Below are 18,166 nucleotides of genomic sequence, written 5' to 3' on the forward strand. Positions count from 1 at the left end.
TGTCTTGGATCTTTTTCCAGGGACTGTTTTTTGCACACACACACTATTGAAGAGTCCCAGGAGGTGTTCTAACTATATGTCTTATCTACCTGTAAAGAGTCTTCTCGATCTGGAGAAACAGCAAATCTCCTTATTATGCAGTAAGCAAACAGTGTTTAACAAATCAATGATTTTGCAGATTTATCGACGTAGCCATGGTTTGCCCTGATGAAAGCTTTGCATACTTTTCATGAGGTAGCCATCTGGGATGGTTTTCCATCAGGGTTTTGAAAGAGTTCCCACATATGTTGAAAACTTGTTGGGTGGCTTTTCCTTCACTTCCAGCTCCAACTCATTCCATACCATCTCCACTGGGTTTGGGTTGGATGATAGCGGAGGCCAGATCAGCTGCACGCCATCATTCACCTTCTTTGCCAAAGCTTACATTGCCAGAAGGTGTACTTTGGGTTATTTTCCTGCTGAAAAACAAATAACTGTCTAACTAAGTGAAAACAAGATGAAATGCAGTGCTACTGCAAAACACTGGGGTAGCCATGCTAGTTTAGTGTGCATTCATTTTTAAATAAATCAGCGACAAAATCACCAGCAAAACTTAAACCTCCAATCACAGCTGTTCCACCAAACTTCATGGTGGAAATCCCAGAAATCAGTTTCTTCTGCATCTCACTAAGCCACGTCTGTAACCAAAAATCTCACATTTGTCTCATCAGACCAAGAACAGATGCCCACTGTTCTCTACACAGCTTGTGTTTTCTGGCCTAAATAAGTCTCTTATTCTTACGTATGTGTCTCCTTCAGTAGTGGTTTCTTTGCAGCAGTTCAACCATGAAGTCCTAATTCATACAGTTTTCTCTGAAAAATTGATTTTTTAAAGGTGAACTACATGGAGTACTAAAAGATAGCAGTGGTATGTCTTTCATTTCCTAGAAACATCTGAGTACTGGGGTGTTTTCCGAACATTAAGATTTTTAGTGAAGCAGTATTTAGTTGTATGAAATTAAATCAAATGTTCAAAACTTTGGGCACCCTTGTAATTTTGCTGATTTGAATGCATGTAACTGCTCAATAATGATTACTTGCAACACCAAATTGGTTGGATTAGCTCGTTAAGCCTCGAACTTCATAGACAGGTGGGTCCAATCATGAGAAAAGGTATTTAAGGTGGTCAATTGCAACTTGTGCTTCCCTTTCACTCTCCTCCGAAGAGTGACAGCATGAGATCCTCAAAGCAACTCTCAAAAGATCTGAAAACAAAGATTGTTCAGTATCATGGTTTAGGTGAAAGCTACAAAAAGCTATCTCAGAGGTTTAAAATGTCAGTTTCAACTGTAAGGAATGTAATCAGGAAATAGAAAGCCACAGGCACAATTGCTGTTAAACCCAAATCTGGCAAGCCAAGAAAAATACAGGAGTGACATATGTGCAGGATTGTGAGAATGGTAACAGACAACCCACAGATCACCTCCAAAGACCTGCAAGAACATCTTGCTGCAGATGGTGTATCTGTACATCGTTCTATAATTCAGTGCAATTTGCACAAAGAACATCTGTATGGCAGGGTGATGAAAAAGAAGCCCTTTCTGCACTCACGCCATAAACAGAGTCGCTTGTTGTATGCAAATGCTCATTTAGACAAGCCAGATTCATTTTGGAACAAAGTGCTTTGGACTGATGAGACAAAAATTGAGTTATTTGGTCATAACAAAAAGCACTTTGCATGGTGGAAGAAGAACAACGCAATCCAAGAAAACACCTGCTACCTACTGTCAAATATGGTGGAGGTTCTGTTGTGGGGCTGTGTGGCAAGTTCAGGGACTGGGACCCTTGTTAAAGCCGAGGGTCAGATGAATTCAACCCAATATCAACAAATTCTTCAGGATAATGTTCAAGCATCAGTCACAAAGTTGAAGTTAGTCAGGGGTTGGATATTCCAACAAGGCAATGACCCAAAACACATTTCGAAATCTACAAAGGCATTCATGCAGAGGGAGAAGTACAATGTTCTGGAATGGCCATCACAGTCCCCTGACTTGAAAATCTATGGGATGATTTGAAGCAAGCTGTCCATGCTCGACAGCCATCTAATTTAACTGAACTTGAGAGATTTTGTATGGAAGAATGGTCAAAAATACCTCCATCCAGAATCCAGACACTCATCAAAGGCTATAGGAGGTGTCTAGAGGCTGTCATATGTGCAAAAGGAGCCTCAACTAAGTATTGATGTAATATATCTGTTGGGGTGCCCAAATGTATGCACCTGTCTAATTTTGTTATGATGCATATTGCATGTTTTCTGTTAATCCAATAAACTTAATGTCACTGCTGAAATACTACTGTTTCCATAAGGCATATCATATATTAAAAGGAAGTTGCTACTTTGAAAGCTCAGCCAATGATAAACAAAAATCCAAAGAATTAAAAGGGGTTTCCAAACTTTTTCATATGACTGTAATCTAAAATCCATTTATTTGCCAATCTATGAGGCAGATGACTCTAATAAACATATCTTCTGCAAAAGAGGGAGCACTTGGTCAGCAATTCATATGACATTTCTTATAAGAGCTGGTTTCATCATGGCACTACATGTTTTTTTTTCTACTGCACACGAAATGTTCTTGTAATTTCCATGGCTGACTAGTATTCATCTCTTAAAGTAATGATGGACTTTTGTTTTTTTTTACTTTGTTACGCAGAACCATTCTTGCCATATTATGGGAATCTACAACTAGAAATAATGACCTTCTATTACATTAGGGTATTACCAATGCTAATGCTGTCACATTAACAAGGAAAGAATTTCCCTAATTAACTTTAAACAAGATGCACAAAGTAATTATCATGATGTAATGATTGTGATTTCACATTTTCCAGCACTAAATTTCAGTAAAGTTCTAAATGGAAACTGTTTGGTGGGGAGCATTTCAAGAAAGTATCATTTTCATGTAAAAACATTGTTTTCACTATATTTGACGTAGGAAGGAAGTACAAAGTGTTTAAATATCAGCCTTTAGGTTATTTACATTAACACTGATGACCCTTAGCATGCTGTTCCTCTTCCCTGGACCACCAAAACAGCTCCAACCTGCAAAGGCATGGACTCTGCAAGACTTTTGAAGATGTCCTATGGTACATAGCATCAGAATGGCAGAAGCAGATCCTCCAGCTGCTGGTGCTTTGCCATAGATCAGACATTTTGTTCCAACACATCCCACAGATGCTCAACTGGATTGAGATTTGGAGAACTTGACGGTCAGAGCAACACCTTGAACTCTTCACCATGTTCCTCAAACCATTCCCAAACAATTTGTGCAGTGTGGCAGGTTATACTATCCTGCTGAAAGATGTTGCAATGGCTGACCCCTTACCAGGCCAGAAGCCACACTACCAGGACCCGTGGCCTGGATAAATTACTGAGGAAAACTTCAATCTACCAAGCCGTACCTCTGACAAATAATATTTTCCCCTGATCGACAGTTAAACACAAATAACACAATATCCAAATATAAATCAGGTGCAGTAATATATTGGATGCAGCAAAATGACAAAAACAGTATTACAAATCCCTGGCGCAATATATATATATATATATATATACTGTAAAAATATCCCTCCACCACACCAGCAATATGAAAAGCAATGTATATACAATAATAAATCCTTCCTTGTCCCTGCACACGAATAACAAACACGCAACATAAATAATGACAACGAATGATAACTGAGATGATAAAGAACAAGAAATGAGTCAGAGTAAAATAACTGTCCAAATTACTGATAACTGTCCCAAAATGTTTGTGTTTGATTCTCCCGAATGAAATACCGGAACAAGCTCACTGTGATTGCTCAGCAATGGTGGAAAATAATGTCCAACCCTGGGGTTTCTGGATATGAATCCATTGCAATAATCCGGGAGAGTGAGAAACAAACTGGAAAATGGTTGCGATGTGGATGAAAGCAGAAATTGATGATTAGTAGCGGTTAGTAGAATCTCCTTCTCTCTCCTTCTTCTTCCCCTCCTTTCTGTTTAAATAATAATGAGCCGGATGTAATGGAAAACTCTGGCTCTGACGTTTCCAGGGGTCGCTGCCTCCCCGCATCAACCTTCCCCATTTCTTATTAAGGGGACAACATTTAAACAAACACATACTAGTTTAAATGGTGTGATGTGACAAGACTCAACAGGGTGCAAACACAATAAACAACAACACTCATGTGTCCCCGCTACAATGTTACTTCCTTTTGGCAATATTATTGCCATGAAGGGATGCACCTAGCCTTCAATGATGGTAAGACAGTTGATAACTATCAAATTAATGTCCACTACAATGATTTCCTTGCAGAACATTTCCAAAGCATCTCACCCCCTCCACCAGCTTGTCTTCTATCCACATGTACCCAGCCGTCCACATGATGTAACAAAAAATGTGATTCAATGGACAACACAAGATTCCTCAGTTGATCCAAAGTCCGGTTCATCTGCCCTGTGTCCCTATTGTAGGTAGTTTTGATGGTAGACAGAGTTTAGAATAGGCACTCTGACTGGTCTGGGGCTACACAGTCCCATATGCAGCACTGTGTGTTGTGACACATTACATCATAGCCACTATCAAAATTATCTGCAATTTGTACCAAAGTAGCCATTCTCTTAATTCATACCAGACAGAATAGCCTTTGTATACCTCTCACATGAGTATCAATCACCCAGCACACTGTCGGTGGTTTGTAGTTTTTCCCTTCTCAGATCACTGTCGGTAGGCACTCATCATTGCTGAATGTGAATGCCCCACAAGCCTTGTCATTTCAGAAGCAATCTCACCCAGTTGTCTGGCCATAATAATCTGGCCCATATCAAAGATACCCAAATCTTTATATCTGTCCATATTGTCTGCATTCAACATGTCAACTATGAGTACCTAACGTCAGCTTTCCGTCTAATATATTTCTGATCTTGACATACGCCATCTTTACGAGACAGTCAATGTAATTCGCTTCATATGGGAAAAGTTATAATAATATGGCTCATTAATGCATAAGCCCTCCCGTACTGCTGAGCTCCTCACCCTTTGACTGAAAGTGATCATAAGTGAGGATGAGGTTAGGGTTAGGGCTAAGTTTCGGGCTTTCATTATCATACATTTAAAGCTTTGTCCAAGAATTTAGATTCTACCCTTTTGGAATGATTTGTCTTTGAATATTTTTGACATCTAAAATTTGTTTTCTGGCAGCTGTCTACTTGGAAATGATGTGTCTATCTGCTAAAACTATATGAAACCAGTTTTTCTTTTTAATACAAGGTTAGGAATCTCCTAAATCAAAATTGACAATATGAATGTTACAAAGAAATGTTCAGCATATACCATATCAGAAAACTTCATGTATCATATTTTAATTTCCTTTTTTAAGTGTGGAGCCGTTACAAGATAAATGTGTATTTCTGAGCAGGTATGCTCTCAGTCATGTTCAGGGTTTAATTTAAACATTATACAATAAAATAAAAAACACAAAACACTAAAACCTAAAGATAACTAACTTACTGGACTAAACATAATTGACATTATATTGCTCGTAATGCCCATTTTTTATAGATAAATATTGTCATTGCACAGAATACAGTGAAGTGTTTTCTTTATCACTACTTAACAAATTAGAAACACATTTAAGGGAAGACCCAATAACTCCCAGAATTGGTCAATGACACATCAGAAGGCTAGGTATTGTATGCCTATAGTCATTAATAACTTTTCCAAGTTGTATCATGCTGATTTGATCTAGTGCTAATTTCTGAAATTTATTCTACAATTATCAATTACATAGATTTTTTCCTCCAAGCCGAAAAAAATCACGTCGTCATATCAAACATCAAGACAACAATGATTGTGCTTTTCAGCATCGACTGACTTGATAATAAATAGATTCACAAATGAACAGACTGTTAATTAGCAACAATACACTGAACTGCTGAGGTGTCCGTGGGAAAAAGCATTACGAAAAAAATGTCTGGAGCAATGTTGTGTGCAAAACTGAAATCTGCACCATGACAGCATACCTAGTCAAAAGGTTTTGATCGAAAACAATATGTTTGTTTTTAATTGCATCATCCCAATTCCTCAGATCTCACTCCCTGTGAGTTACTTCTGTTTCTGAAATTAAAATTGAGACTGAAGTGAAGACGATTTGCTACTATGGAAGAAATTCAGGAAAAAATTGTAGGAGGCTGTAAGATGAGTAGAGGAAATATTTCCAGGAATTGAAATAGTGTTGGGACAAATGTATTACCTCTTAATGGAAGTATTTTGACAGTGACTAAATTGGAATTGCTGTAAATTGTATGATTTAAGATTTTTATTAACATTTTTATTAACAAATCAGATTCCCCCTTGTACATACCAGACTACCTAATACAGGAAAACATGGAATGGCAAAAAACTAAACTGGCAAAATATCCATCCATCCATTTTCCAACCCGTTGAATCCGAACACAGGGTCACGGGGGGTTGCTGGAGCCAATCCCAGCCAACACAGGGCACAAGGCAGGAACCAATCTCGGGCAGGGTGCCAACCTACCGCAGGACACACACACCCACACCCACACACCAAGTACACACTAGGGACAATTTAGAAAGGGGAAAATATACAAATAATAAAGTTAGAATTATATACAGCAAATGGTCTATGTTGACCAATTTGTACAAATTATAAACAAACTAAAATTATTTTGCAAAAAAAAGTTCTCCTACTAATTTGCTTCTTTAATACATAAATAACCTGACTTCATTACAAATCCACTAAAGTAGTCATGCCCGGGGTTTGTTTCCTGCCTTTCGCCCTGTGTTGGCTGGGATTGGCTCCAGCAGACCCCCATGACCCTGTAGTTAGGATATAGCGGGTTGGGTAATGGATGGATAGTATTATTCTCTTTGGTGTAAGTGTAAGCCCTTTATCCATAAGGATGTTTTTATACCCCTGAGTGAAGCTGCCATCAGGAAGTTGTGAAAACTAAGCTGGCAGTGTATCCAGGTAAATGCATCTAGTGGAGAACCCCAGGTTTACTCTTGGGACACTGCAGACATGGCTTGGGTTGAAGATATTTGAATGCTTCTTAGCAGATTTTCCCCATTTACCCTTCTATCTTTAACTTAATAATAAGATCTAGAATGGTGCTTCATAACTCAGCCATTGGATGTATTAGATATTGCTTGGTATTTACAACATATTTTGGTGCATGGTAAAAAATCAGTGGATGAGAATTCCTCTATTTACCATTTTAACCTTTCACCCATCACATGAATTTTCGTGATTTCAAAATTGGACTGTTTGCTTGGCCTTTTCACTTTATTTTGTAACCTGCATAACAGGCAAAACCTCACTGGAAGGTTTGTAAATATTTGCTGTTTTTAATCAATGTGACTTTGAACAAACTTGCAGGTTTCCACAGGGCAAGGACATTCAACACAAGGACCAGACATGAGGGCTTCTTTTAAATGAATGCACGAATAAGAAAAAAAAATATTATTTAAAAAATGAATATAATAAAATTACTTATTATTAACTTAAGCCATAAAACATACACTCACTTCAGTGAAATTTATGATGTAGCAGTTATCTAATAAATAATATTCCATAGATCAACTTCTATAGAATAACAAAAATTCTCAAACCATGTAAGGATTGTGAGGAGCCAGAACCTATCCTGAAATGTTTGGATGAAAGTCAAAAACCTGCCTTCAGTAAGTGTCATTCCTTTACAAAAGCATTAATGCACGTTGATAATTTGTAATTTCCAGTTAAACTTCCACGTATGTCTTTGGTATTTTGAAGAAAAAATGGAATTCTTAAAGAAAATGTTCACACAGACGTAAGGAGAGCATGCACACTACAGATGGACAACAACCAGGTACAGGACTGAACCCTAGATGTTGAATTCATGACATGGCAATGCTAACCACTGAGCCAACAGTTTTACAGACTATTACGAGCATATAAACTAAGGTTTTGTTATAAAATTGCAGACAGGGTGTCGAGCATGACAATTAAAACAAGTTTAGGATTATTCAGATTATTGATAATCTGGTCCCAATGCCACAGATCTGATTATTCTCTATGTAGGTATAATGTTAAGTTCAAGTGCTATTGGACAGATGGTAAAGAACACCCTAAGAAAGTGAAACTACAAACTGGACAATTTGGAGAAAACAAAGCTGGGCCGAATTATCCGAGGTGTGACATAACACTGGCCTTTCACCTTAGTCAACTGTATAAAATAAATCATATAACTTGATCTGCCAGAAATACCATTTTTTGGTTGAACAGCATTTCGAATGAAGTGACACATATTTAATATTTATTTTGTTTTTTATTTCCATGAAAAATGCTGTTTATCTTTAATTGCATTTTTTGTAGACCAAGTACCAAATCAACAGCAACCTTGGGTTGCCCCGGATAACCCAACTGGAAGGCCATGTGAACACACTGAACACAGTGAATGCAGCATAAGATTTAAAGTCTTTTGATAAGTCTTTGATAAGTAGTCCCAACTCAGAATTTACAACAGTAATCTAAATTTTTGTCAATAAGGATAGTGTAGATCAGTGGTCTCAAACTCCGGTCCTGGACTGCCACAGTGCCTGCAGGTTTTCATGCTAACCCTCTTCTTAATTGGTGACCCATTTTTGCTGCTAATTAACTTCTTTTCCTTTCATTTTAATTGACTTGTTTTTTTAATATTTGTTCCTCTGAATTGCCTCATTTCTTTCCTTAAATGGCACACAAACAGAAATGAAATGTGAAGTGAGTAAGCAAACAGAAGACCAACTAGCTCAAGACCTCAAACTCCAACCAATTTCACTCCAACTAGCTGCTTAATGAGGTGTTGATTATTTTGTGGTTAATTAAACCTGTTCTTTAATTCCATGGCTTATTGCTGCTGTCATTGTGTCAAAGCATACATTTTGATTTTCTCTTTTCTAATACCACTGCTAAATTATTTTAGGAAACTGAGATCATCAACATTCCTGAGACCTTTATCTTTGTTTATTTTCAGATACTGTATGAAGGATGCAGTTTGCTGGTCATGTTTTGGCTCATTTTGTATCTCATTACTGTTTTGCTGCTTATTAAAGAAAAAGAAACAATTAAGGGGCCTGAGTCTTCAAGACCAAGACAATTAAAATTAATTCAAAAGAAGTTAATTATCAGCTAAACCAGGTCACTAAGTAAGAAAAGGGTTAGAATGAAAAGCTGTAGCCACTGCTGCCCTCTAGGACCAGAGTTTGAGACCACTGGTGTAGATGATATATTAAATCTGACACCACCAATTAAGACCTAAAATAGACAAAGATTTTTGTTGATTATAAGGCATATCTGAAGTGCTGGAGGCCTGGATGTGAGATGAGGCTAAGAGCTCCAAGTTTAAGTAAATAATTGTGACTTCTGTTTAGACCTAAAAGAGGCCATCATTTACAAACGTACTGCAATGTACTTAACCATTTTAGGAACCTCAAAGCCCACTGCATTATTGATTATTCATGTGATGTCCTCAGAACCACCTTATATTACACTGCTTTGTATCTTACTTCCTATTCGCTGATATCATAAAAGTCTATCCAGATATTCACTTTCAAACCCGCTAAATCCAATTAAAGATTGAAGGCGTACTTTAGTAGAATTGAGCACAAGGTGGGGAACCAGGGAGGAACACTGGAAAGGGTGCCACTCCATCTCAGGACAAAAAAATATATATATAAACGACTATTCATATTTCTAAATAGCAGCATTAAGAATCATGTATATATGGATTGAATTGAAGAAAATAAAATGAATCTGAAAATTCAGAATCTACATTGCTGCATTGGGTCCATTATTACCAGGAGAGGTTTTCTTTTGGTATGAGACTTTAGAATTAGGATTCCATTTACTATTTAAAAAGCACTCTCAGGAAATGGACTGATGCATATATTTCCAAATTACTGTGGCTGTGCAGAGTGGGAGGTATTTTTCAGCAGATGACACAGAATTAATGTGATTTTCCATTAATAACATAAACCTTAAAATATACATTTTAATTTTCAAAACAGTTTTAATAAACTGGGCAAAATTAAAGTGCTCATTGCTAGAATGAAGGCTGCATTAGATCACATTCTTCAAATGTTGAGTCTCATGTATTTTATATTTGTTTATGAACAAATGCAAGTGGCCTAAGAGGGTCTGTTTAATTTCTCATAATTCTACATTTTCTCCTTTCTTATTTTTAGTTTCTTTGTAAACAAGATTTATTTTTTATGTTTAAATTATCTAAGCCAACACTAACATGTCATTGCACTATGAGATAGCAGCCTGTCTTCCACTCTCTTCTGTAAGAGCACTTGACAACTAATGTACCTTTCTGCACAAACTGCAATTGTTTCTAAGAAAGCTAAACTCAAAGTCAAGGCTTCCCACACCCCCACACCGGCACCCCCACCCCCTGCAAATTTCTGTATCGCTATGTTTATAAAACTAAAGCTGCCTGGATGTAATGTGAGTGGCTGTTCTCCAAGTTACATCTGCCTTAAAATACTCAATTTGTAAAAGTTTAAAAATACTAGCCAAAAAACATTTTTTGGCAAAAAAAAAAAAGATCCTCACCCTTGAAATTCTCAAAAACTGTGATAAAATAAATCAGAATGCATTTTTGTCATGCTTTTACTCTTTAAATGTATTTTTCAGATATGGGCTTTTCAAATTTGCTTTACACTTCATATTTTAATGCTTACGGCAGAAGTTGGAATTGGAGAATTTGGCATCCCAGGCTACAACTGATTATCACTTTAACCTCTTTATCATTTATTTATATGTACATTAAGAGCAAGAAGATATCGTGACAAATATGCAAAAGTGATATAAACTACTCAAAAAAATTAAAGGAACACTTTGAAAGCACATCAGATCTCAATGGGAAATAAAATCATGCTGGATATTTATACTGATATGGACTGGGTAATGTGTTAAGAACGAAAGAATGCCACATCATTTGATGCAAATTAAAACTATCAACCTACAGAGGGCTGAATTCAAAGACACCCCAAAAATCAAAGTGAAAAAATGATGTGAAATTTTTGCCAAGCAACTTAAAATGGTACTCAAAAGTTTTTATGGCCCCCGCTTGTATGCATGCCTGACAATGTCCTAATGACACGACAGATGGTGTTCTGAGGCGTTGGATGGACAGAAACATAATGTCCTATAGGGGTTCTATTGATAATAATTAATAATAATAATAATTGTTTACATTTATAGCAATAAGTGAAGCCTGGATAAATAACAAAAATGGGGATGAGTATAACATAGATAGCCACACATGTTTTAGGAAGAATAGACAGAAAAGAAGGGGGGGCTGCTATTTATGTGAAACAAAATTTAAATACATGTCTAGATGATGAGCTACATCTTAGGGTTGGTTTATACTTCACGCTCATAATGCGTACGTGCAAGCATCATGGCTGCCATGCACTCCCAGCATTCTTTTGACGCAGCCTACGTGCACGTTGTCAGAAATGAATAAGACACATTCACAAGTTGTAGCACCAGCAAAAATATGGGTGGCATGTGTATTCAAGTTTTGAAACATTGTTATTTACTATTAACATGTGACACTAAGCTTGCAGTTCCAACTTGATCAATGTGTATGCTTCAATGTTTGATGAATGGTTTGATGTGGTGAAGCAAATCATCAAACTTAAATGCTGACATGCAAATGTATTCATAGTGCTTTTCAACAGCAACAGAACGCAAAGAATTTTTACTTTTAACATCTTTCTACACTCAGCGCACAACACAGCGAAACCGGATTTGTTTTCTCACCATGATGATTTCTTACACCACCACCTAGTGGAATCCTTCAGATTTAATTAAAGTATGCGCACAAGTTTAGTTAGTACACCACTTGTGTAGAAGCAGCTACCTCAAGCTCACAAGTCATGTATCATTTAGTATATCACCACCACAACTGAGGACTTCTGGATTTGTTGGGAAAGCACTAGGTTGAGAGGTCTTATTTTAGGAGTGTGTTTTAGGAGACCATCCCAATGCAGACAGTAATTTCCATGTTCATCTTTTTACTAATATTAAAAAGGCAAGTTTACAGGGGAATATTCTAATCTTGGGAGACTTTAACTACAAGAATATTAACTGGGATAACTTTGAAAATAGAAGAGTACCATAGCAGGAGTTTTTAGTCATAATCAGTGACTGTGTTTTAACGCAATATGTTAAAGCATCAATGCTAGGGGAAGCCTGTCTAGATATAACATATTGTAACATTCAGGACAGAATTCAAGGTGTAGAGGTGATTGAATTTCTAGGTTCAGGTGACCATATTATTATACAACTCTCAGTGTTTTTTCAGGACATTGCTGCTTTTGAAGAGATGCAGCAAAGTCTGATAAGGACAAATAAGGATAAGCATTTAAGTGTAGAAACAGTCAAGGAGCAGTGGAACAGGTTTAAAAACATTTTACATATTAAACAGGACAAGTACAACTCAAAATATGCAATAATAACTTGCATTTTTCTGAATTCTTCATGTGTGAAAAAGTGGATAACCTCCCAGTGTTAAAAGGGGCTATTAAGGAGGTACTGATTTATTTGGAAACTAGACATTAAGCCTGTTACAATAAAGGGCGCTAGAACAGTATTGCATAAACATTATTAGGAACAGTCTATATTAAATGGCAAGGGACCTTGACCTCATTTTGTTTGTTGTCTTAATTTTTTTGTTAAAAATATTTTTGTAAGAAGCCTAAAGTAAAATAATATTAAAAATAAAATAGAAATGTATATGACAATACAGTAAGTATAATTAATATTGCCTTAGTGTAAAACTTTATAACAATCTGTAATACACAATATCTGAAGAAGATATTTAGGAAAATGTTTTTATTTTTTTACCTCAGGAAATTTTTCAATAAAATTTAATTATAGACAACATTTTTTGTAAACACTCTTGTTCAGGACCATCTACAACGTTGACAACAACATCTGTAAAACTTCTGACTCTTGATAATGCAACATGTAACTGACCGTGGCTGAATACTGGTTCTGGCAAGTAAATGCCAACTTTTTCTAAAGTTTGCCCTTGAGCTTTATTAATTGTTATGGCAAAGGCTAATGTAACTGGAAATTGTCGCCTTCTTATGGTAAAGGGTAAATTAGTAGAGGATAGAGCCAAATCAATACAGGAATATTCTGACACTCATTTTCTTTTTTATAATCCATCTCTTTGCTCGTATTTTTCTTTGTCTTTCAGCCTTTCTTTTGTTGATGTTTACTTGCTGAGCTGACCGTTCTTCCAGGAGATGTTGCTTATATTCGATTTGAGTGTCTGTGTCTTTTGTCCTACTTGACGTGTCCTTTTTTTTTTTGGGTGGCATGTTGTTAGTAGATAGTTAGTTATTAAAAATGCATGGGGCAGTATGTGTGGCGTCTCCCCAGCAATGGATTTTATGTACGTGGCCGCGACTACCCAACCAGCACTCTCCCCAGCAATGCTGTCCTTTATTTGCTTATCATGCGTGGCCGCGGCTACGCCTTTCACTGTGTGCTCAGCTTCCAGTGTGTGTGCGTCCACGATGCCGGTCGCGCGCGTCGCACCGAGCCTCGCGCATGCACACTTCACCAAAAGACACACACACACGGACACCTGGATGCACACAGGGGTTTTATTAAAGAGGATCGTAGAGAGAGAAGTGCTGCTCAAATTAAATTGACTAAAGTCAGACATATCATGGAGACCAGATAATATTTATCATTGAGTTCTTAATGAGGTTAGCAAGTACATATATAAAACTTTGATGCATATTTTTAGGAAGTTACAGAGAAGGACTGTAAAATGGTAAATATCATCTTGTTGTGTAAAAAGTGTGATCAAGCAGATACAACCAACTATAGGCCATTAAGCTTAACTTGCATCAAAGATAAATTAAAGGAAGAAATTATTAAGGAAAAGATTGAGAAACACATGGCAAGAACAAGAATGTTTGGGAGCAGTCAGCATGGGTTCAAATGAGAAAGGTAATCTTTTACTAACATGATAGAATTCTAGTGGTACATATGATATTATTAAACTTGAAGGTACAAAATAACAGGTTGGTCATCAAACTAAAAGGAGTGGGAGTTTTAGGTATTGTATGTAAATGGGTGCAGAAATGCTTAAAACACAGGTTTTGTTGCAAGGAACCCTATCGGAATTGGATGATATTAACAGGGATGTCACTTAGAGGTCAGTGCTAGGCCTGCTGCTATTTTTTAATATATATAAATGACTTGGATAGGAAAATAAATAATTATGGTTACGATATCAGGTGATACCAACCTAGGTGGATTGGCAGATAATCTTGAATTTGTGAATCATTAGAGAGGGATTTAGACAGCATACAGGCTTGGCCAGATTTGTGGCAGATGGAATTTAATGTAAGTAAATGTAAAGTATTATGTGTAGGAAGTAAAGTAAGTAAGTGGGAGTTCTGAAAACTGAAAGAACTAATTATGAGAAGGATTTAGGAGTTATAGTGGACTTGTCAGTATCAAATTCCAGTCAATTTTCAGAAGTCATTAAAAAGGCTAACAGAATGTTAAGCTATATAGTACGATGTTTAGAGTAGAAGTCTGAGGAAGATATTCTTAAGCTTTATAACTCAGTGGTGATGCCACATCTGGAATACTATGTATCGTGTTGGTCTCCAGTCTATAGAAAAGACTCAGAAGTGGTAGAAAAGGTCAAGAGAAAAGCAACTAGACTGTTTCTGAGACTATAAAGGATATGTTATGAGGAAAGACTTTAAGAGCTGAACCTTTTCAGATTAAGCAAAAGGAAATTAGGAGATGACATGATTGGAAAGGTAAAATTATGAAAGGAATTTGTACAGTGGATCTAGACATTTACTTTAAAATAAGTTCAACAAGAGCACATGGACACAGTTGGAAACTTGTTAACAGTAAATTTAACCCAAACATTAGGAAGTTTTCATCATATACAGAACCATAGACAGATAGTATAAGTTACCAAGTAGACAGTAGGACTTCAGAGACCTTCAAAACTAGACATGATGTCATTTTGGAGGAATTAAGTAGATAAGACTGTTGTGTTTTGTTGGACTGAATAGCTTGTTCTTGTCTACATTTTCCTAATCTTCTCAGAGCAGTGGTTAACTGCATTGCCTCACAGCTCAAAGATCTTAGATTCACTTCCTTGAGTCATCAGTGTTTGCACACTCTCTCCATGTTTGATTTGTTCTTCTCTTAGATTTTAACAAATTCTGTTTTAGGTTAATTGACTACTCCAAAGTGACCCTGTTTGAATGTATGTGTGTGAATGTTCATTGTCATGGGCTGGCTTATCATCCAGGAGTGGATACTGTAATTCTGAGAGAAATTGTAAAACCCTATTCTTCTGTCATGGAAAAATGAATGTAAAAATATCAGCACAGATTGAGAATATATAAATTTAATTTAACTTGTAACCTAGTATTGTATATTGTAATATAGTATATGGTTTTACAAACACATTTCTAAAGACATGTCTATCAGGTAGGGATGTGATTCTAAATTATCCCTGTGTGTGTGTTCAGGCAGAGCCTGTGATGGACTCATACTCTGCTGCAGGACTGGTTCCTCCATTGTGCCTGATACTTCCAGAATGTTTGTTATCTTGTGACCCCGACTTAGATTAAGCAGGTCTTGAAAGTTTTGCCATCTGATGTTATATACTGTACATTATAAATGTCTGTCCTCATCAAACAAAACAAAAAAAGATTTACTAAATTTCATTTTATTATAATTACATTTATAATTGAAGCTCTGCAGTTTTCATTACAGGAAAAAAGGTTTTGTATGTATTTTATTGAAGCATTTATAAAGTTTCTGCTTTTGCCTTGACCTTTCTTAGGGAAATAGGATAAAACAAAAGTAGTTTGAAATGATTTTTACAGAAAAAACTGAGTTAAAATTTGTGGAATATTCTGTCCGTCCATCCATTTTCTTATTTGATTATTTACTTCAAAATGGCTATCCCCAAATCACTGGGAATGAAGCAGAAACCAATTCTGAAAGATAGCAAGTCCTTACAGGAAACACACACATCTGTGAAAGGCAAATGTAGAGTGACCTGTTCACCTAATATTTGTCTTTTTTATTTTTACAGCACTTAAGGCAACTTTACAGTTTGAGGCAAAAGCTAAAAATAAAACACCAAATATGAAAAGAGGAAATGGACAGATCTCAGACAAATAGTGGTAATATAGAGAAGGCGTTATTTCAGGGTGAAAGAGTAATTATACAGTTGAGCTTTGAATTATGTTACGTTAGCACACTACATTATTATACATTTATGTAAATGTCTGGCGATTATTGTGAGATGTGAAAGTGATCAAAAGATGGCATTCATAGGCAAAGGACATAGTCAGGACAGGCAAGAGGTCAGAACTGAGAAGTGAAAAAAAAAACAGAAAACCAGGAAAATCAGAAGGGCAAAACAAAAATGGAAAGTTGAAGGCAAAAGACGTAAAAAAACAAAAACACAACATGACATTAGGGCCTAATTGGAAAAACCAAATGAACTAGGGAAATTTTCAAGACATCATGAACCCACTGAGGGATAACACATACTGAAACTGCTGCCATATTTATAGAGACAAGTCCATGACCTCATTAGCAGTCATGTGACACATCCAAAACTCATTGCATGAATACAAAAAATGAGATGGAAATTAAATTTCATTTGGTCAGAACAACTCAAAATGTAAAATACAAGGTGAGACACAAAAATAACCGGACTGGGCTTGGGGCTTTCCTGGAAAACCATCTGGAGGTCAGCCGAACATGAATCATAGAACTATATCCCCTCCTACACGCCCTCTCAAACCGCTGACTGGCTAGGTATATCCTGTGAATTGCCCAGTCAGTATTTGCACAACAATTGCTACACTAGTTGGCGAGTGTGTAATGTCAAGTGAAAAAATCCAACAGCGAATCAACTATAAAATTTCTCGCGAAATTGAACAAAACAGCCACAGATACTTATGAAATGATAAAAACAGTGTACAGTGTTAACATTATTTTCTCGCACACAAGTATTTGAGTGGCACAAAAGTTTCAAGGAAGGACAAGAAAATGTGGAAGACGAGGTGGGTGGGTGCTTCACCAAGACAACGCTCCTGCGCACAATGTTTATTCCATAAAGCAGTTTTTGACTGACAAAAACATACCTGTCTTCGATCATCTTTCCTATTAGCTCTATGTGATTTATACTTGTTCCAGAAAATCAAAAGTAGGTAACACATTCTGTCTTCAGTGGAGACAGAAACGGAAAGCCTGTTGAAGAGCCTCAAGAAAGAAGACTTCCAGCATTGTTTCAATCAATGGAAGATATGTATGGAGCGGTGTAGAGATCGGGAAGGGGAGTATATAGAAGGTGACAATGTTTAGAAATTTAGAATAAATATATATTGTCTTTACCAATCCAGTTATTTTTGTGTCTCACCTCGTTAACCTCAAAAACTAAATCCTGCTACAAATGAACACAACACAGACCAAAATACACATAAAAATGCTTTGTATATTACAATAAGACATTGCCGTATGTGTACCTAGTGTGTGGTTGGTGTGTGAGTGTGTTTGTCCTGTGATGGACTGGCACCCTTTCCAGGATTTGTTCCTGTCTTGAGTCATATGCTAGCTGGGATTGTCTCCAGAAACCCCGTGACCCTGTTCAGGACTATGTGGGTTATAAAATGACTGACCTTGGGCCTGTAGTTGGTTGAATATTTATCCAAGGGAAGCTACCTCTAAACTAGTTAAAAATAATCACTCAAGTCCTGAGCAAAAGTAATTGCTACCACACTAAATAATAATGAATGTAAAATCATTCATTAATTATGTTACACAGTTTTCTTCACTTTCTTTCTTACTGAACCTAAGTAATGCAATTCCAGTTACATGTAAAAGTGTACCACTCCAGAGAGAGAAAAAGCAAATAGTTGTCGAGTGACTGATCAGGAAGAAACTGCAAAAGTTCATTAAACTTCATATGGGGGCTTCAAATGCCCCTTTAAACTTACAAGCAAGTTATCATTTCATGTCAAATTATTCATCAATAATTGTCACTGAAAACTAGCAAGTCTGTTTCATATTATCA

At 36.6% G+C, this 18,166-nt stretch overlaps 1 protein-coding gene across 1 annotated transcript in view; it reads right to left on the minus strand.

The window, feature by feature from the left end:
• LOC120527467 (rho GTPase-activating protein 7-like) overlaps positions 1-18,166 on the minus strand; it is a 349,930-nt gene that overhangs the window by 106,138 nt on the left and 225,626 nt on the right. The gene's annotated exons all lie outside the window — the stretch shown is intronic.

This window comes from Polypterus senegalus, chromosome 4 (assembly GCF_016835505.1).
Source record: "Polypterus senegalus isolate Bchr_013 chromosome 4, ASM1683550v1, whole genome shotgun sequence".
In the NCBI taxonomy this organism is placed as follows: Eukaryota; Metazoa; Chordata; class Cladistia; order Polypteriformes; family Polypteridae; genus Polypterus; species Polypterus senegalus.